This window comes from Schistocerca americana, chromosome X (genome assembly GCF_021461395.2).
Source record: "Schistocerca americana isolate TAMUIC-IGC-003095 chromosome X, iqSchAmer2.1, whole genome shotgun sequence".
NCBI lineage: Eukaryota > Metazoa > Arthropoda > Insecta > Orthoptera > Acrididae > Schistocerca > Schistocerca americana.
The window spans coordinates 143153144-143174881 of NC_060130.1; the positions used below are offsets into that span (position 1 = coordinate 143153144).

The 21738-nt window shown below is 46.1% G+C and overlaps 1 protein-coding gene and 1 pseudogene across 1 annotated transcript in view; one reads left to right on the forward strand and one right to left on the reverse strand.

Moving 5' to 3' along the window:
• LOC124556526 (polypeptide N-acetylgalactosaminyltransferase 16-like) overlaps positions 1-21738 on the reverse strand; it is a 582211-nt gene that overhangs the window by 403546 nt on the left and 156927 nt on the right. The gene's annotated exons all lie outside the window — the stretch shown is intronic.
• LOC124557292 lies at positions 2724-2841 on the forward strand (annotated as a pseudogene).

The following is a 21738-nucleotide window of genomic DNA, read 5'->3' on the forward strand; positions in this document are numbered from 1 at the left end:
GAATGGTGAGTACCTACTTTCCTCGCAATGACATCCATAAGACAACGTGGAAGTCACCTAACCAAGAGCCTCAGAACCAAATAGATGACATACTTGTGGATGCCGGACACAGATGTGCTATCTAGAACGTAAAATCTCAAAGAGGTGCAGAAATAGGATCAGAGCATTACCTTGTGGTGACAACCATACAGGAGAGAATAGAAAGCCGTAACAGTAGAAGAAGAGAAGCAGACCAGAAAATAAATGCAGGCCTACTGAAAGAGGACCACATTAAGGAAAGATACGCACTTGAAATTGGAAACAAGTTTGCTTCCATAGAAGAATAAGAATAAGATGATATTGAAATGTTTTGGTCGAGAATCAAGACAGGTTTAAAAGATGCTGCAAGTGAGGTGCTGAAACCAATGAAGAAAAGGAGGAAGAGCAGAGGATGGTTTACTGATAGGTGTAGAGATGCTGTCAGCAAGAGAAAAGCAGCGAAACTGTTATGGCTGACAAACGAACAGGATGAAAGAACGAGGTTGGGATACATAGAAGCAGCTAGAGAAGCAAGAGATGTTCTTCGAACAGAAAAGCGAGAGTTCATAAATAGCAAAATAAAACTGGCAGATGTCAGTCAGGTTCTACAAGAAAGGATACAATCCAAAGGTTGAAGTGATCAGAGGTCAAGAAGGACAGGTAATCACAGATGAAATGGAACCTATGGAGGAATGGAATAATTACTTCGAAAATCTCCTGAATGTGGATGCTACATGAGTGCTACATGAAGAAGAAGAATCATATAGAGAAAACAGATATACTGTACGTATGAACTACCAAGCACGGAAGAGGTAAGAGCGACCATAAAATTGCTGAAGAGGGCACCAGGAATAGATGGCATACCTGCAGAGATGCTGAAGGAGGGAAGAGCTATTCTACAAGCGAGACTATACCACTTAATCTGCTTAATTTGAAAGAAGGAAAGGATCCCAGATGAATGGAAGGAGTCTGTCATCTGCCCTAAACCAGAGAAAGGAGACCCAACGAGATGTATCAACTATAGAGGAATCACACTACTATGTACAGCTTATAAGATCTTGAGTATTTTGTTACTGAAGCGACTAACACCACATGTCGAGAAAGTACTGGGATTCCAAAAAGCAGGTTTCAGAAAGATAAAGTCAACTGTAGACCACTTACATACAATACGGCAAGTGGTAGCAAAGAGCTGGGAATTCGGAAAAAATGTTTACTACACTTTTGTGGACTTCCATAAAGCATATGATAGTGTGAATACACAAGCAATATGAGAAGAACTTGAAAGAGCTCAAACTCACAAAACTGACACAGATATGTACCCAGGAGACATGGTGAAAGTAAATGGAAACATATCAAAGAAGTTCAAGGTGAGGACTGCCTCTTCCCTCTCCTGTTTAACCTGGTACTGGAGAGAGCCCTGAGAAAGGTAGCAAGCCTAGAGACAGGAATACAGCTGGGAAGAAGGACCAACACCCTGGCCTATGCGGATGATGTAGTTTTAATAGCAGAGAAAGAACAAGACCTGGTTCAGATTACAAGCACATTAATGGAAGAGGCAATGAGAGCAGGCCTGAAGTTGAATATGGGTAAGACAAAATACCTCGTAGTTAGCAGAGAAAATGGTGACAGTCCCCTGGAAGTGGAGGATAAAGTCTTTGAAAGGGTAAAAGACTTTAAATATCTTGGAGCTATACTCAATGAAAGGAACGAGAAATTCCAGGAAATTACCACACGAATACAAGCAGGAAACAGATCAAGGTTTGCCCTGGGAAAGCTGTTAAAGTCCCGGTTTCTATCGAGATCCTCAAAGACCAAGATCTACAAGACAATAATACAACCTGCAGTCTTGTATGGAACAGAGACCTGGACTATCACCCAAAATATGAAAAGAAAACTCCTGACATTTGAGAAAGCCATCCTCAGGCAGATTTTTGGACCAGTGAAGGATGGAGATGAATGGAGGAAAAGAAAGAACTATGAATTGCAGGAGCTATACAAGTCGATGGACATCGTGGCAGTGATCAAAGGAAGAAGACTGACGTGGTATGGACACGTAATGCGTCGATAAGGCCAGGTCATCAGGCAGGTAGTGGAGGAAGATATTGGAGGCAAAAGACCACGGGAAAGACAACGACTCCGATGGATTGAGGTCAGAGAGGATATGAGTACGCTGGGCTGTCTGAAGAAGAATACATGGACCGAGGACGCTAGAGGAGGCTAATTGGTGAGGCCAAAGACCGACTGCGGTTTGTGTGGCCAAGGCTGTAAGCAAGTAAGTAACTATTAATTCTTTCGTAGTTGCCTGGTAGAACAACGTTATAATTGTGAACGAAAAATGCGAAACTGTGAATGTTCTACAGCATAAATTAATTTTGGTAACTGGTTGTTGGTTTACAATACCACCCACTATCAAAGTGCTACAGGAATCTTAATATTTAATACTAAATGATAAACCACAGCCTAATAGGCCTACTTTCCCTCTGGAAACTCAAATTCCCCTAATTATTTCCACACTGTCTGTTAGATATTATTGCTCAATTTTTTCCTGTATTTTCTATATTTGTATGTACATCTTCCCTGCAGTAAGCGTAATTCTTCATATATCCATACATATTATAAATGTGTATGTATGTATGTAAATATGCATGTTCGACATTTCTTACTAAACCGCGGTATCGAATTCAACCAGGCTTGGTACCCATATCGCCAACGGCCTTGCCGCAGTGGTAACACCGGTTCCTGTCAGATCAACGAAGTTAAGCACTGTCGGGCTGGGCTAGCACTTGGATGGGTGACCATCCGGTCTGCCGAGCGCTGTTGGCAAGCGGGATGCACTCAGCCCTTGTGAGGCAAACTAAAGAGCTACTTGATTGAGAAGTAGCGGCTCCGGTCTCGGAAACTGACATACGGCCGGGAGAGCGGTGTGCTGACCACATGCCCCTCCATATCTGCATCCAGTGATGCCTATGGTCTGTGGATGACACGGCGGCCGGTCGGTGCCGTTGGGCCTTCATGGCCTGTTCGGGAGAAGTTTAGTTTAGTTTGGTACAGATATCACTTATTGGAAAGAACCACTGTGAGAGTAAGAAACACTACCTTTCAAAGGATTGGTGCTTAAAAGAATGCATAGCTCACGACGCACAAGTAGCCAAACAATATTCACCCAGTATTTGAAAATGAGAGCACTTAGGAACTTGCAACCATCCTTACACATTATTTCAAGTCTTTACGACACACTCTGCTGACACCCTCACAAAATAAGGAAAGGAAAAAAAAAGTTTACCTCTTACTACAATTTCGCTGTTCATGCAGTAAAACTGGCGCATCAGCCATGATCTTATAATTTATTACGTCATTACTACTAACTGCGCTTGCAACGCCGGCCGGAGTGGCCGAAGGTTCTAGGCGCTACAGTCTGGAACCGCGCGACCGCTACGGTCGCAGGTTCGAATCCTGGATCGGGCATGGATGTGTGTGATGTCCTTAGGTTAGTTAGGTTTAAGTAGTTCTACGTTCTAGGGGACTGATGACTTTAGAAGTTAAGTCCCATAGTGCTCAGAGCAATGTTTTGCACTTGCAACACATTTTACACAGTGTATTCCCATATACCTCTGAATGTACTTGGAGAAATATATTGTCACGTAGAAGAAGGTGTAATTAGATGAATGACGAACACTAACGTCACTTAACGAAGCACTTGCACATTCTAGGGCGCGGAGAGAACAGCAACAGAGCATTCCAGTACAATGATTCTTGACATTTGTAGATACTTCTAGAATGTACTCCAACCAAATACAGAAATTAAAATGATACAATCCATATGAGCTTCGAACTCACGACCCTCTACGCAACAGCTTTTTTTTTTTTTTTTTTTTTTTTTTAATCCCATTTTGTTCGCATTTGTTCGTTGCATCTCCTTGGGGCGGACGTCGTAAGACATCCGTTTAAGTTCGTTGTTGATCGATTAACTCAGTTTTTTTTTTTTTTTTTGTTACAGAGGGCAGCTAACCCTCTGACCGAACACGCTGAGCTACCGAGCCGGCGACAGCTTAGTATCATAACCACTATACTACAGTGCTACTCAGTTTCTTCTGTGACATTGCTCCCTGCTTAAGAGAACAGCGTCTCGGTGTTACGTCGTCTTAGTTCGGGAACGATTCATCGGTCCTGCATACTCCGACTCCCGATGACTGATTCTCGCCATGGCAGTGGTCTTCTTAGAACTTCTTTTGCCGCTACACTCTTCGTTACCGTTCCGCTTGTTGCCTGTCGCTGGAGCTTCGAATTTACCCTGGGTTGCAGGATGCTTGTAGAGCTTCGTTCGAAAGACGTGGACCGTATCTCTGATCTTTCGTCGTCTTGTGTCGGGGTCGAAATCTTCAGCTTCATAAGTAGCATAAGGCAACTGTCTTATAGCCTTATAAGGTCCAAAGTAGCGCCTGAGGAGCTTCTCAGAGAGACCAACCTTCCGAACAGGAGTGAAGATCCAGATGAGGTCACCAGGCTGGTAGACAACAGAGCGGTGGCTCGCGTCATACCTTCGGCGATCGTTTTCTTGAGCCTGCAGCGTGCAGGGTCGAGCTAACTGCCGAGGTTCCTCAGCTCTGGTTAACACCTGGCCAATATCGTCGTCGGCCACGTCATCAGGATGTAACGGAAACATAGTGTCCATCGTCGTAGTCACCTCACGCCCATGCACCATGAAAAATGTGGTGTCTTGTTTGGTAGCTTTGTAGGCAAACATCACTAAAGGTAGCACCTCATGCCGGTTGCTCTGCTCAGCACTGACGAACGTCAATCCATCTTTAAGGCCTCCAGTAAGCCCATTAGTTTGCGGACAGTAGGCAGTCGTCATGTGGTGAGTAATGTTGCACCGACGGTTTATGTCTGTCACAAGATTCGATTAAAAACTTTCCCTCCATCCGTAATTAACGACCTTGGGGCACCGTGTTTTCACGGCTTTTGTAATGGCATAGCGTGTCAGATAATTAGTGCAAACAATAATCCATCTATTGCCACTATCTATTGGAAATCGTCCGAGGAGGTCAATCCCAACACTCTGAAAAGGCGTTTCGGCTGGTGGAATTGGTACGAGTCGGCCAGGTATTTTCTGAGGAACTGCCTTTCTCCTCTGGCACTCTGTACAGTGCGACACATAGTGACGGACACTCCTAAATAAGCCTGGCCAGACACATCTCTTGCGGACTCTATCGTATGTCTTAATGAATCCTAAATGTCCGGCATCAGGTGTGTCATGGAATTTCTGTAGAACATCTAAGCGCATGGGTTTAGCAATCACTGGTAGGCACCTCTTTACAAACGGATCAAAGTTTTTCTTGCAAAGTAATCCATTAACTACCTTAAATTGTCCTTCCACATCCTCTGGCCGATTTAAGGCAAGCATAATTTGAGATATCTTGGCGTCCTTCTTCTGCTCAACAGAGAGATGCTGGAGTGCAGCGAGGCAGTCACTACCTTCATCAAAGTCTTTATGGTCTTGCACAGGGTTTCTTGAGAGACAGTCGGCATCTTGGTGTTTTCTTCCATTTTTCTACACTATGGTACTGTCATACTCTTGAAGACGTAGTGCCCACTTGGCGAGTCGTCCTTTGGCTACTTAAGACCTGTCAACCAACAGAGTGAATCATGGTCTGTAACAACTTTGAATGACCTTACATAGAGATACTGTCCAAATTTTCACATGGCCCAGATCACAGCAAGACATTCTCTTTCTGTAGTTGAGTAGTTTCTCTCGGCTTTTGTAAGTGTCCTAGAAGCATAGGGTATAACCTTCTCTTTTCCATCCGAAATTTGCACCAGAACAGCAACTATCCCATACCCACTGGCATCTGTGTGTAGGTCTGTAGGTACTCTCTCTTCATACAGACCAAGCACAGGGTCAGTCGTCAGAGCTTTTCGCAGCACATCGAAAGAATCTTATTGAGCACCATCCGAGATAAATTTAGCATCAGCTTTTAACAACTCTTGGAGTGGCCTGGCTTTGATACAAACGTCTTTGATAAAACGACGGTAATAAGAACATAATCCGAGGATGCTTCTCACATCTCTAATACTTTTAGGAATAGTAAATTCCATTATAGATCTCACTTTTCCGTGTCTGGCCGCACACCTTCGTTTGACACAAGGTGTCCAAGTATTTTGATTTCTTTCGCTCCAAAGAGACACATTCTTGGATTAAGTTTCAGTCCGCCTTGTTGGAGACACGTAAGAACGGACTGCCCAGGATACTGCCCACATTGAGGCTGACCCCTCACCCGTGGTAGAGTGGGAGGTCGTCTCGAGGTGTGGCAGGGGGCGAAAGACATTCCAGAGGACTGAACGGAAGGCCTCTCCAGTTTGTCTGACGAACCGGTTTCAGGCTCTGTCTCCAGCTGATACTGACCTTCGGCCGGACATGGCTGCTTGTCCTGTTCCAGAGGTTGCCCCTCAGTCTGCAAGATCCGGGTGGTCGCAAAGGGTGGGCTTACAGGTAGTTGGGAGCTCCAACGTCAGGCGCGTAATGGGGCCCCTTAGGGATATGGCAGCAAGAGAGGGGAAGAAAACCAATGTGCACACCGTGTGCATACCGGGGGGAGTCATTCCAGATGTGGAAAGGGTCCTTCCAGATGCCATGAAGGGTACAGGCTGCACCCATCTGCAGGTGGACGCTTATGTCGGCACCAATGATGTGTGTCGCTATGGATCAGAGGAAATCCTCTCTGGCTTCCGGCGGCTATCTGATTTGGTGAAGACTGCCAGTCTCGCTAGCGGGATGAAAGCAGAGCTCGCCATCTGCAGCATCATCGACAGGACTGACTGCGGACGTTTGGTACAGAGCCGAGTGGAGGGCCTGAATCAGAGGCTGAGACGGTTCTGCGACCGTGTGGGCTGAAGATTCCTCGACTTGCGCCATAGGGTTGTGGGGTTTCGGGTTCCGCTGGATAGGTCAGGAGTCCACTACACACAGCAGGTGACTACACGGGTAACAGGGGTTGTGTGGCGTGCACTGGGCGGTTTTTTAGGTTAGATTGCCTCAGGCAAGTACAGAAAGGGCAACAGCTTCAAAGGGTGCAGGGTAAAGTCAGGACATGCGGGGACCAAGCAGCAATCGGTATTGTAAATGCTAACTGTCGAAGCTGCATTGGTAAAGTACCGGAACTTCAAGAGCTGATAGAAAGCACCGAAGCTGAAATCGTTATAGGTACGGAAAGCTGGCTGAAGCCAGAGATAAATTCTGATGAAATTTTTACAAAGGCACAGACGGTGTTTAGAAAGGACATATTTCATGCAACCAGTGGTGGCGTGTTTGCCGCTGTTAGTAGTAGTTTATCCTGTAGTGAAGCAGAAGTGGATAGTTCCTGTGAATTATTATGGGTGGAGGTTACATTCAACAACCGAACTAGGTATGTAATTGGCTCCTTTTACCGACCTCCCGACTCAGCAGCATTAGTGGCCGAACAACTGAGAATACATTTCACCTAAATTTCCTCAGCATGTTATAGTCTTCGGTGGAGATTTCAATTTACCAGGTATAGACTGGGACATTAAGATGTTTAGGACGGGTGGTAGGGACAGAGCATCGAGTGACATTATACTGAGAGCACTATCCGAAAATTACCTCGAGCAATTAAACAGAGAACCGACTCGTGGAGATAACATCTTGGACCTACTGACAACAAACAGACCCGAACTTTTCGACTCTGTAAGTGCAGAACAGGGAATCAGTGATCATAAGGCCATTGCAGCATCCCTGAATATGGAAGTAAATAGGAATATAAAAAAAGGGAGGAAGGTTTATCTGTTTAGCAAGAGTAGTAGAAGGCAGATTTCAGACTACCTAACAGATCAAAACGAAAAATTCTGTTCCGGCACTGACAATGTTGAGTGTTTATGGAAAAAGTTCAAGGCAGTCGTAAAATGCATTTTAGACAGGTACGTGCCGAGTAAAACTGTGAGGGACGGGAAAAACCCACCGTGGTTCAACAACAAAGTTAGGAAACTACTGCGAAATCAAAGAGAGCTTCACTGCAAGTTTAAACACAGCCAACACTTCTCAGACAAACAGAAGATAAACGACGTCAAAGTTAGCGTAAGGAGGGCTATGCGTGAAGCGTTCAGTGAATTCGGAAGTAAAACTGTATGTATCGACTTGACAGAAAATCCTAGGAAGTTCTGGACTTACGTTAAATCAGTAAGTCGCTCGAAACAGCATATCCAGACACTCCGGGATGATGATGGCATTGAAACAAAGGATGTCACGCGTAAAGCTGAAATACTAAACACCTTTTTCCAAAGCTGTTTCACAGAGGAAGACCGCACTGCAGTTCCTTCTCTAAATCCTCGCATGAACGAAAAAATAGCTGACATCGAAATAAGTGTCCAAGGAACAGAAAAGCAACTGAAATCACTCAACAGAGGAAAGTCCACTGGACCTGACGGGATACCAGTTCAATTCTACACAGAGTACGCGAAAGAGCTTGCCCCCCTTCTAACAGCCGTGTACCGCAAGTCTCTAGAGGAACGGAAGGTTCCATATGATTGGAAGAGAGCACAGGTAGTCCCAGTCTTCAAAAAGGGTCATCGAGCAGATTCCCAAAACTATAGACCTATATCTCTGACGTCGATCTGTTGTAGAATTTTAGAACATGTTTTTTGCTCGCGTATCATGTCGTTTCTGGAAACCCAGAATATACTCTGTAGGAATCAAGATGGATTCCAGAAACAGCGATCGTGTGAGACCCAACTCGCTTTATTTGTTCATGAGACCCAGAAAATATTACATACAGGCTCCCAGGTAGATGCCATTTTCCTTGACTTCCGGAAGGCGTTCGATACAGTTCCGCACTGTCGCCTGATAAACAAAGTAAGAGCCTACGAAATATCAGACCAGCTGTGTGGCTGGATTGAAGAGTTTTTAGCAAACAGAACACAGCATGTTGTTCTCAATAGAGAGACGTCTACAAACGTTAAAGTAACCTCTGGCGTGCCGCAGGGGAGTGTTATGGGACCATTGCTTTTCACAATATACACTCCTGGAAATTGAAATAAGAACACCGGGAATTCATTGTCCCAGGAAGGAGAAACTTTATTGTCACATTCCTGGGGTCAGATACATCACATGATCACACTGACAGAACCACAGGCACATAGACACGGGCAACAGAGCATGCACAATGTCGGCACTAGTACAGTGTATATCCACCTTTCGCAGCAATGCAGGCTGCTATTCTCCCATGGAGACGATCGTAGAGATGCTGGATGTAGTCCTGTGGAACGGCTTGCCATGCCATTTCCACCTGGCGCCTCAGTTGGACCAGCGTTCGTGCTGGACGTGCAGACCGCGTGAGACGACGCTTCATCCAGTCCCAAACATGCTCAATGGGGGACAGATCCGGAGATCTTGCTGGCCAGGGTAGTTGACTTACACCTTCTAGAGCACGTTGGGTGGCACGGGATACATGCGGACGTGCATTGTCCTGTTGGAACAGCAAGTTCCCTTGCCGGTCTAGGAATGGTAGAACGATGGGTTCGATGACGGTTTGGATGTACCGTGCACTATTCAGTGTCCCCTCGACGATCACCAGTGGTGTACGGCCAGTGTAGGAGATCGCTCCCCACACCATGATGCCGGGTGTTGGCCCTGTGTGCCTCGGTCGTATGCAGTCCTGATTGTGGCGCTCACCTGCACGGCGCCAAACACGCATACGACCATCATTGGCACCAAGGCAGAAGCGACTCTCATCGCTGAAGACGACACGTCTCCATTCGTCCCTCCATTCACGCCTGTCGCGACACCACTGGAGGCGGGCTGCACGATGTTGGGGCGTGAGCGGAAGACGGCCTAACGGTTTGCGGGACCGTAGCCCAGCTTCATGGAGACGGTTGCGAATGGTCCTCGCCGATACCCCAGGAGCAACAGTGTCCCTAATTTGCTGGGAAGTGGCGGTGCGGTCCCCTACGGCACTGCGTAGGATCCTACGGTCTTGGCGTGCATCCGTGCGTCGCTGCGGTCCGGTCCCAGGTCGACGGACACGTGCACCTTCCGCCGACCACTGGCGACAACATCGATGTACTGTGGAGACCTCACGCCCCACGTGTTGAGCAATTCGGCGGTACGTCCACCCGGCCTCCCGCATGCCCACTGTACGCCCTCGCTCAAAGTCCGTCAACTGCACATACGGTTCACGTCCACGCTGACGCGGCATGCTACCAGTGTTAAAGACTGCGATGGAGCTCCATATGCCACGGCAAACTGGCTGACACTGACGGCGGCGGTGCACAAATGCTGCGCAGCTAGCGCCATTCGACGGCCAACACCGCGGTTCCTGGTGTGTCCGCTGTGCCGTGCGTGTGATCATTGCTTGTACAGCCCTCTCGCAGTGTCCGGAACAAGTATGGTGGGTCTGACACACCTGTGTCAATGTGTTCTTTTTTCCATTTCCAGGAGTGTATATAAATGATCTAGTAGATAGTGTCGGAAGTTCCATGCGGCTTTTCGCGGATGATGCTGTAGTATACAGAGAAGTTGCAGCATTAGAAAATTGCAGCGAAATGCAGGAAGATCTGCAGCGGATAGGCACTTGGTGCAGGGAGTGGCAACTGCCCCTTAACATAGACAAATGTAATGTATTGCAAATATATAGAAAGAAGGTTCCTTTATTGTATGATTATATGATAGCGGAACAAACACTGGTAGCAGTTACTTCTGTAAAATATCTGAGAGTATGCGTGCGGAACAATTTGAAGTGGAATGATCATATAAAATTAATTGTTGGTAAGGCGGGTACCAGGTTGAGATTCATTGGGAGAGTCCTTAGGAAATGTAGTCCATCAACAAATGAGGTGGCTTACAAAACACTCGTTCAACCTATACTTGAGTATTGCTCATCAGTGTGGGATCCGTACCATGTCGGGTTGACGGAGGAGATAGAGAAGATCCAAAGAAGAGCGGCGCGTTTCGTCACAGGGTTATCTGGTAAGCGTGATAGCGTTACGGAGATGTTTAGCAAACTCAAGTGGCAGACTCTGCAAGAGACGCGCTTTGCATCGCGGTGTATCTTTCTGTCCAGGTTTCGAGAGAGTGCGTTTCTGGATCTCCCGAGGAGATCACGAATGTGAAATCTGAGAGATTCGAGCGCGCACAGAGGCTTTCCGGCAGTCGTTCTTCCCGCGAACCATACGCGACTGGAACAGGAAAGGGAGGTAATGACAGTGGCACGTAAAGTGCCCTCCGCCACACACCATTGGGTGGCTTGCGGAGTATGTATGTAGATGTAGATGTAGAACGGCCCTCGGTCTATTTACGTGTTCATCAAATGTCTCTGAGAACACTATAATGTCATCTAAATAACAAAGACACATTGTCCACTTCAGGTGCCTTACAAGATTATCTATCATCCGTTCAAAAGTTGCTATTGCATTACTCAGACCAAATGGCGTTACCTTAAAACCATACAGGCCCTCAGGGGTGATGAATGCAGTTTTCTCACGACCTGTCTCATCTACTTCGATTTGCCAATATCCCGAGTACATGTCCATGGTTGAGAAAACTTTAGTCCCCTTCAGACAATCTAGTGTATCGTCAGTTCGTGGAAGAGGGTGAACGTCCTTTTTAGTTATCTTATTAAGCTTCTTGTAATCAACGCAAAAGCGCCAACTGCCTTCCTTCTTCCTAATGAGGACCACTGATGACGACCATGGGCTCTGTGAAGGCTGAATGATGGCATACTTCATCATTTTCTCTACCTCGTCGCGAGTTGAATTATTCGACGTTCCATTGCAGACACATGGTATGCTCTCTGGCTTATTGGTTCATGGTCTCCAGTGCTAATCCGGAGCTTTGTCTAATTTGCTCTTCACCTGTGGAGTGAAGCATTCAGAGAACTCGTGAAGAATGGCAAGTAGCTTCTTCTGTTATTCTTTAGTGAGATCTGGTGATAGTCGAGCTAGAAGATCTTGTCTCGTAGTGGTAGCGCTAATTTCGCCCACAGACTCGGCATGGGAGGTTTCTATGACGCTCAATTGTTCTGCAATTAACAGCTCAGCATTTGCTACGCACATGCGTCTTGGAAGGATCTGCACTTCTCGGCGACAGTCAACTATCCACAGTTCACCGAATCCGTTCTTAAACGAGACGACAGAGGCTGAGATGACCAAGTTATTCTTCAGTGGTATGCTTCTCTTACATTCCACTACAAGATCCATGGGTTGATGTATGGCATGAGACGTGACAGTTACCTTTCTATTACTGACTGCAGGAATGATCACTTCATCCAGCACACATAGTCTCCACACACTCGGATGCGCATCTTTCTGTCCACAGTATCTCATTTCGTCTAGCATAATCTTCGAGCGACCACAATCTATAATTGCCTGAGAAGTTTTCAAAAAGTCCCATCCGAGATTGACGTCATGACTACACTCTTCTAAGACTATGAATTCTAAGGGCTGTGTATGGCCACTTATACCCACACGAATGGTACATCTTCCTGTAGGTTTTACATATTTCCAATTAGCCATCTTCAGCAGAGATGTTTTGCTGTCGACGAATACGGTTTTCTGCCACTGGCGACAGTATTTTTCCGAAAAGACTGAATATCATGCTCCAGAGTCCACAAGAGCTTGGGATGGTCGACCATCCATGAGGATATCGTCGTAGTTTCCTATCATTTTTGTAATGATCGACGGCGGAGGATTTTTCTTTTCGGCGCGCTCACCTCCAAGGAAGGTCGTACCCTTTAGTTTTCCAGGTTGCGGCGGCTAGGTGATCGGCTGGAGCTTCTAAACGGTGATGGAGACCTTGATCGGCGTGTTGGGAAGCGTTCTCTCCGGCGGCTAGCTTGCGGCGATGGTGACCTACATCGTCCTGTACCCACATCTTCTTGTTCATCTTCGTCGTCCCGGAGTTGGCGTCGGGTAAGATCGGGCTGCTGTCTACTGGCGCAGGCGTCATCAAATATCCGCCGCCTTTCTCGGCAATAGCGCACCACATGTCCCGGTCGTCCGCAGTGGAAACGTACTGGTTGATTATCCTGGGTACTCCAGACGTCGGTCTTCCTTGGTGACCAAATAGGTTCCTCATGCGGCATTGTAGGAACGTAACTCCGCCTGGGTCTCAACGTTTTCACCGTTTTAAAGGGAAATTAAGGACGAGAGATTGGGTTCAATGTCTGTTCCACTTCCTCGCTTATGACCACTTGAAGCGTCTCGGTTGTTTGCTCGCCGTGCAATCCAAGTGCCTTATGAACTTCCTCTCTCGCTATCTAACGATGAACACTTGTGAAATCAGTTGCTTCTTCCATCACAGACATCGATGCGACGTTTGGAAGCCGTTCAAACTTCTTGCGTGTAATTCATTTTGGATACATTGGCTCAAATGGCTCTGAGCACTATGGGACTCAACTGCTGTGGTCATTAGTCCCCTTGAACTTAGAACTACTTAAACCTAACTAACCTAAGGACATCACACACATCCATGCCCGAGGCAGGATTCGAACCTGCGACCGTAGCAGTCGCACGGTTCCGGACTGCGCGCCTAGAACCGCAAGACCACCGAGGCCGGCTTGGATACATTGTCTCGATATACCAGCACCAATTTATGAAGTCGTCTGCTGTCGGAACCTCCTTCAGGAGTAGAACTTGATACCTGTCCTCAGCAACACCCTGCATGAGATGTGCAATCTTATCTTCCATCTTCATTCTAGGATCCACTATTTTACACAGCTCCAAGACGTCTTGAATGTAGGATGCTGTAGTTTCTCCTGGACTCTGTGCCCTGCGCTTTAGTTTATCCTCAGCCTTGCACTTCTGTCGTTGTGTGTCGCCGAAATGCTTGCGCAGGTCCGTTTGGAATATTTCCCAGCTTGTGAACTTCTCCTCGTTGTTCTTATACCATTGCTTGTCAGTGCCCTCCAAGTAGAAAAATACGTTAGCCAAACACACGGTGTCGTCCAATTTTTTAAATTTCGCTATACGCTCGTATACCTTCAGACACTTGTTTGGATCTTGACCATCGTCACCAGAGAACCCGAAAGGATGTCTCCTGTGGTGGCACACAGTTGCTGTCATCGTAACGTCGTCTTCTTCTTCTTCTGTCTGCAATAGATCGCGATCCGTTGAATATGGCTCGAACTCGGGTTTCTCGCCACGTAAACGGCGGCGGCTCTGTCGTGGCCTGATGGGAGCCACTGTGTCGTCGATAATGTGCGCTATCACAAGTTCCACCCGAATAATGTCGCTTAACGAAGGTTTATTCAGTGCGGAGCGAACTGTCTCCTGCCAGAACCCATACAGGATATATACAGCTACAGAACATTCCAGTACAATGAGTCTTGACATATGTGGATATTTCTAGAATGTACTCGAACTTAATACAGAAATTAAAACAGTGTAGGTGGGTTTTGAACTCACGACTCTCCATACTACAGCTTACAAGGGAACCTCCCCATCGCACCCGCCTCAGATTTATTTATAAGTTGGGACAGTGGATAGACCTAGAAAAACTGAACACAGATCAATCGAGAAAACAGGAAGAATTGTGTGGAACTATGAAAAAAATAAGCAAAATATATAAACTGAGTAGTCCATGAGCAAGATAGGCAACATCAAGGAGAGTGTGAACTCAGCAGTGCCGTGACCCCGTGGTTAGCGTAAGCAGCTGCGGAACGAAAGGTCCTTGGTTCAAGTCTTCCCTCGAGTGAAAAGTTTGATTTTTTGTTTTCAGACAATTATTATGTGCCCGTCCGCCAGCCGGCCGCGGTGGTCTAGCGGTTCTAGGCGCTCAGTCCGGAACCGGGCGACTGCTACGGTCGCAGGTTCGAATCCTGCCTCGAGCATGGATGTTTGTGATGTCCTTCGGTTAGTTAGCTTTAAGTAGTTCTAAGTTCTAGGGGACTGATGACCTTAGAAGTTAAGTCCCATAGTGCTCAGAGCCATTTTTTTTCCGTCCGCCCGTCCGATGCGAGGTAACTGCGCCGTAGTATGGGGACGCTACACCTAAACAAACATCGAAACACACTACGTCAGTCGACTACAGCTCTCCAAAATTCCAGGACATGTTCAGATTTGCTTGGACACATGCAGGATTTGACGGTCTACACACGGAAAAAATTGAAAACGTTAAAAACATATGTTTTGACAGAGCACAGGGAAAACTGTGCGACTGTGAAACTGTGGCATTCATTTGTTGCACTTTATGTGACAAACTCTGATGTTTTCATCATTTTTTTGGGAGTGATTATCACATCCACAAGAAAACCTAAATCGGGCAAGGTAGAAGAATCTTTCTACCCATTCGCCAAGTGTACAAATTAGGTGGGTCGACAACATATTCCTGTCATTTGACGCACATGCTGTCACCAGTGTCGTATAGAATATATCAGACGTGTTTTCCTGTGGAGGAATCGGTTGACCTATGACCTTGCAATCAAATGTTTTCGGTTCCTATTGGAGAGGCACGCCCTTTCGTCTACCAAACGCACGGTTTTGCGGTGCGGTAGCAAAACACAGACACTAAACTTATTACAGTGAACAGAGACGTCAATGAACGAACGGACAGATCATAACTTTGCGAAAATAAAGAAAGTAAACTTTTCACTCGAGGGAAGACTTGAACCAAGGACCTCTCATTCCGCAGCTGCTCACGCTAACCACGGGACCACGGCGCTCCTTTTTTTTGTTGATCACATTTTTTTCTTCTATATTGTTCATTGTATTTGTTCGTGGCGGACGTCCGATGACACCTGTTCAGGTTGTTAGTTGATCCGTTCACTCAGTTTTTTATTACAGAGGGTAGCGAAACCCTCTGACCGAACACGCTGACCTACCGTGCCGGCCACCTGAGCGCACACTATGCTTGATGTTGCCTATCACTACTCAGTTTGTATATTTTGCTTATTTTTTTCATAGTTCCACACAACTTCTTCCTGTTTTCTCGATTGATCTGTGTTCAGTTTTTCAAGGCCTATCCACTGTGCCAACTTATAAATAAATCTGAGGGGGGCGCGATGGGGAGGTTCCCTTGTTAGTATCATAACCACTACACCACGGTGCTACTCCTCAGCTTCTTCTGCGCCAATTTCATTCAGGAGATATGATGCCATGAAAATGAGAGACATAAGGAACTACCGCGTCATGCATGACTTTTTAATTTAATACTTCTTTACTACCAACTCTGTTCGCAACACATTTCGCAGATTGTATCCACTTATACCACTGGAAGTACCTGGAAAATTATATCACTGTTCAGGAGCAATAAGGTAATAAACGTTGTGCTGCGTGAATACGAAACCACAGAGCGAAATTCGATAAAGATACACGTGAAATATCTGTACAAACACATATGAAATATATTAAACGTGTGCGAAATGTGACATATGCGTAGAAGGGTGCAACTGCGAGTAAAAAGCCCCTCCTACACTCCTAGATCGATTTCAACCAAGCTTGGTACATGTTCCGGCCTAACGGCAAGCGCCGGACGAAGATGAAGAACGCAAGAGCAGAAAGGGCTGTGAGACGCCAGCCAATAGCTCGCTGACTAGTACCGCATCACGACAGGAGCGGCCTCTACACGAAGAGAATATAAGCGCCGCTCCTGCCAGCCTCGGGCGGGCAATAGAAGACGGACACTAGCAGAGAGGCCTAAATGAGCAGTGATATTAACGATAGCGAGTGTGAATGCTTACATGGACATTGTATATAGCGAAGGACACTGACTGTTTGCATGTCGCCCATCGCTTGCGACAACTCGTTGTAAATCCAAAGTTAAGTATTGTCAGTCTTCTTTATAGTAATACAAACCATTAATGTGATGTGCTTGAATTGTGGTATAGCTATCTGAGAAAGCAGCATCCTCTGGGCAACCTATAAGAGACGAGTGGGCAGGACCACACGGTACACAAATTACTTATCATCTGGAAATAAAGACTGTGAAGGTAATAACCAGCAATCTCCTATTGGGATGTGACTGATTACATGGAATGACAAGAATGGGGGGAGGAGAAGGACACAGACAGACAGAAAGAGATGGACAGAGATAGAGAGAGGGGGAAGAAGGAGATGGACTTAGAGGGACTGATGAGCGAATAGTCGGGGTGGAGGAGGTGAACTTAGAGGGGAAGAAGGAGATGGATGGGGGAAACAGCAGATGGTCTGTGGGGGTGGAGCACATGGGCAGAGAAAGGAAAGCGGAAGAGATGGACAGACACAAGGGGGAGGAAGAGATGAACAGAGAGAGGTGGGACGAGGAGATGGACAGAGAGAGTACTGGTGGAGATGGACAGAGAGAGGAGGAGGAGAAGGTGGAGGAGGTGGACAGAGAGGGGGTGAGGAGATGATGGAAAGATAGAGGAGGAGATGGGCTTAGAGATTGTAAGGAGCAGATACCTGGGCGAGGAGGAGGAAATGGGCAGGGGGCAGGAGCTCATTAGGGGAGGAGCAGGTGGGCAGAGAGCGGAAAGAGGAGACAAACAGGAACGAGGGAGAAGAGGAGAGAGGCAAAGAGAGGAGAAGGAAGACATGGACTTTGACAGGGAAGGAAGAGGTGGACTGAGAGCGAAGAAGCAGATGGACATGGTGGAGGATGAGATGGGTAGAGAGATGGGTAGAGGAGATGAAGAGAGAGGGGGGAGGAAGAGATAGATGGGGAGAGGTGGAAGAGGAAATGGACAGAGAAAGAGTGAGCAGGAGATGGACCAATAGAAGATTAAAATAAATACATAACAAAGCAATACCTGGTACTCAGCTTGGTGCAGTTGTAAATGATATCTTTTACTCAGCTTCTGTATCATCTTCTATATGCATTACCTTCCAAGCTGTTCTCAAATACTTGTTTCTTGATAACTTAAGTGAAATTGTTATAGAGGTTGATTCACAATTCATATTACTGGCTTCTAGGGGTGTAGAGGGGACTTGGTAGATAAAGGTTTGATAAGGAACCCATGCTCGGAAATGTACCGTTTGTTTATAAAATAAGACTGAAAATCGAATCATTTTGAGATCTCCCGCTTCACGTTACGCATGCGGACAGAAGAGAGCGCTGTCGTCAGTTCTTGTCGTAATTGTGATAGCACAAATATTTTTGTCCGACTACAACAAAGTCTATGAGAAGCTGAAACGATTGTAACTACAAAGGTTGCCTGTGGTGCTCCAAGGATGCGCTGCACCTTCGATTTGAACAGGACACCTCCGTCACGTATAAAGGCAGCATGGCGACGAGTACTCGAAGCATTGCCCACGTCACAGGGTCTTATAGAGCACACATTGTCTCCGCTGTGTGCGTACCGTGAAGAGGGAGATTTGAAAGTGATCTTATTTTCAAACTTATATTACATCCAAACGGAGCATTTCCGGACATCGGTTCTTTGTCAAAATTTTATCTACTAAGTCCCATCCGCAACCCGTAGAAACTTGTAATAGAAATTTTGTTGTATTATTGCATGTACATCTTTCTTCTGTTTACTGTAATTCTTTGCTCACGTTGCCATCCTCCTCATGTTCCTGACACACACAGAGAGACGTGCGCACCAGCACTCGTGCGCACTCGCACACACGCACACACACACACACACACACACACACACACACACACACAAACGAACGCATGCACTCACACGCATACACACAACGTTTTTTTCGACGTTTTCGATGTTCTCTGGTTGGTTGCCTAAAGATATATTTACTCTTTTGCTTTGACCTGTTACTCTGTCGAAGATGACTTTTACTCCGTGTTTGCACCTCACTCTGCGTGTTACTATCTGTTCAGTGTGCTCACTAGCACTATATCCATTTCGGTAACTACTGTCAGTTATAGCCTGATGATAGCCTTGTAACCGGAAAATCGGTTAAGGAAACTTAATATTGTAGAAAATTTTGCATTTTCATTTATAATTTCATTTTAGAGTGATATCAAGAAATGATGCGTTATACATCTGTAGTCAGTGTTGTTGTGGGTTGGGAGGAGAGCCAACACCGGGTTATTAGAGGAAGCCGAAAGGCACGCGTTTTAGCTCACGCAGGCTGGCGTGAGGTCTGGAACAGGACAAGGAAATTAGACTTTAGAAAAAACGAACGTAGCTGGTGGAATACTTAACTTTAATCCATAAATGGTGAACGTCGTTCTTGACGGTACATTATTCATAATATCGATAGTAACTGGTAATGGCGCCTTGCTAGGTCGTAGCAAATGACGTAGCTGAAGGCTATGCTAACTATCGTCTCGGCAAATGAGAGCGTATTTTGGCAGTGAACGATCGCTAGCAAAGTCGGTTGTACAACAGGGGCGAGTGCTAGGAAGTCTCTCTAGACCTGCCGTGTGGCGGCGCTCGGTCTGCAATCACTGAGAGTGGCGACACGCGGGTCCGACGTATACTAACGAACCGCGGCCGATTTAAAGGTTACCACCTAGCAAGTGTGGTGTCTGGCGGTCACACCACAAGTGTTATGTGGAACCAAGAAGAATTGTGCAATATCCCAGGGCGCCCACTGAAATTCGTTTTAAACAGAAAGGAGAAACACGGTTTAATTTAAAACGTCTACAATGTGCGATACAGCTGGTAGTTTCGTTTATTACAAATTACAGATTTATGAATGTTTGCGCGGGATAATTTCAGTATTTGTACAGTGTACATTTTGTTTTTTGAGTGTTCGCGTTTGGAACCTACGGTGCACACAGTTAAGAGGCAACGCTTCCGACGTTTATAAAGTTGGGAAATTATGTCATCGATTCGTATCGCGGAGAAGAACAGACAGCATTATTTGTATTCAGTTTCGGCTAGCCTGAAAGAGATAAAGCGTAAATGGCAGTATTTCAAAATGAATTACTCGGAATTTGTCGCTCATTATCTTTGAGTGACTCAGGCGTGGCCTTTAATCCTTGTTAACTAAGCACGCGTGCTGTTGGCTTGCCTGAGCAATATGGACGCACGCTTCGGCACTGGGTCCGCACTAGCTTGTGGGCGCGGCGCTCACCCCGGAAACACACCGACCTCCTGCACCCACTATGCGAACACACTGCGCAAATGCTCAGATGCTTATCGCTGGAGAAAATCTATCGTTCTGTAAGATCTGACCGAGAAATAGTTATGAACGCAAAGAAGGCTTTAAAATTCTCAGAACGTCGTACACCCTCATGCAATAAGATACTAGGGAGACGTTTTGATTTTATCACTGAAGACAGGCACACAGTCTGATGGGGAATGTCTCACTGATGGCCAGTTTCTGAGATGAAATTATCTTAAATTCCATTAGCTACCTCTCGAGATGGTCCACCTTGGCTATTAGGAAATGTGACTGCCAAAGTCAAGCTAGCACTCTATTCGAAAAACAAAGGCAAGTAAATGTTAACTTTAGAAATGCTGCTCTCATTATCTGGGTGCCTTTGTAACTAGTGATAATAATATGAAAAAATGTACCTCAGAAAGACACAAGGAGGAGGGCCTGTTATGGGAATTTACAAGTGTTTAAGAATTCTCTAATCAGAAGAACAACAAATTTAAGAGTATACAATTCCCTTATACGACCAGTTGTTATTTATGGGTCATAAGTGTGGACAATGGCAGAAGGGGATAGAGACAAACTAATGGCATTTGATGGAAAAACCCTGCGAAAAATCTACGGGTCTGTGAGAGTGGCAGAGGGCTGGAGAATAAATTATAACCACCAACGTTTATTAACTCTAAGAGAATACGCTGGTCAGGACATATGGAGAGGATGGCAGCTGACAGGATGTCCTAAAGAATAATGAAAGGAAGACTGTATTCAGCCAGAAGAAAGGGCCGACCAAGATCAAGATGGTGGGACAATGTGTTGTTGGCTGTGCTTCCCAGCATGTGGAAATCTGAGACAGGGAACACAGTTGTAATGTGTGTGAATTCCTAAGGGACCAAACTGCTGAGGTCATCAGTCCCTACACACTACTTAAACTAACTTATGCTAACAACACACACCCATGCCCGAGGGAGGATTCGAACCTCCGGCAGGAGGGACCGCGCAATCCGTGACATGACGCCTCAAACCGCGCGGCCACTCCGCGTGCCACACAGTTGTATGGAGTCAGTCACGTAGTCAGGAAATCAACGCTCATTGAAGATACGGGAATCCCGCATTACCTTCTCGGGCAAGGTTCTAGTGGACGTGGTTTTGACGCTATGGAGTGTCATGTGTGTAATCGTAATAGGTAATTGTACTGTGTGGCGCTTTACATTGTTATGGATGAAAGGAAGAGGATAAAGGCCTGTGCCATCCGACAGACGGATAAGTACAACAGCATCGCATGCTTTCGATGTAACACTGCAGAGAAATTTGGTGTAAGTTGTAACTAAGAGGTTTTTTTATACCACCACCTCTCGTTCCCTTGCCGCTCTAATAGTAGCGATGAAAACTGGCTCCTCTACCAGGATTCAGACTGACTATTTCCGAGTTAAGTGCCACTGCACAAGCGGCATTAGCGTGCTCGGTTACAGCCGTATTTTAATCGGTGGTAGCAACTGGACTTCCTGCATTAACCAGTGAAGGAAAAAGCGACAAATTATAGAGAACTGTTTTCTGTGATCACGTCAGCTTACTATATTTTTATTGTGTACCTCTTAATTGTGTAACCGTGGTGGTGTAGCAGATAAAGCACTGGACTCCAGTCCTGGAGGTCCTGCATTCGATCCCGGATAGAGGTGGGGATGTTTTCCGTTCTAATCCCTCGGGGACGGCCCCAGGTCCACTCAGCTTGAT